This window comes from Tupaia chinensis, unplaced genomic scaffold (genome assembly GCF_000334495.1).
Source record: "Tupaia chinensis unplaced genomic scaffold, TupChi_1.0 Scaffold000354_1, whole genome shotgun sequence".
NCBI classification, from domain to species: domain Eukaryota; kingdom Metazoa; phylum Chordata; class Mammalia; order Scandentia; family Tupaiidae; genus Tupaia; species Tupaia belangeri.
In genome coordinates this window covers 10,765,724-10,766,085 of record NW_006159849.1, presented here as the reverse complement: position 1 = coordinate 10,766,085, position 362 = coordinate 10,765,724, and positions in this window count along the sequence as shown.

The following is a 362-nucleotide window of genomic DNA, read 5'->3' as shown; positions in this document are numbered from 1 at the left end:
CCTGCCCGCCGCACCCCCCGCTCTCCCCCTCCTAAGACAAACCGTTCAGGGTTTGGGGGTCGGCGCCGGGTGGCGGGGAGAGGGGCGGCCGGGCCTGCAGAGCTGCTGTTCGGCATGACTCAGTGGTTTTTGGAGAAGGCCCTGTTAGGCTTTCCTGAGTGAGGCCTTTGCTTGATAGGCGGGGGATGGGAGACCGGTGGGATCCGAACTTGCTCTAAAATCCGCTGGAGCACGGGACTGGAGATTCTCTGTCGTGATGTCTTCGTTTACCCGACGTCGCTGCGTTTTTTCCCCCCCAAGATCTCTTTCAAGGAGGAAGTGAAGCACCTCCTTTGTTTCATGCATTTTGATGGTGAACGTGA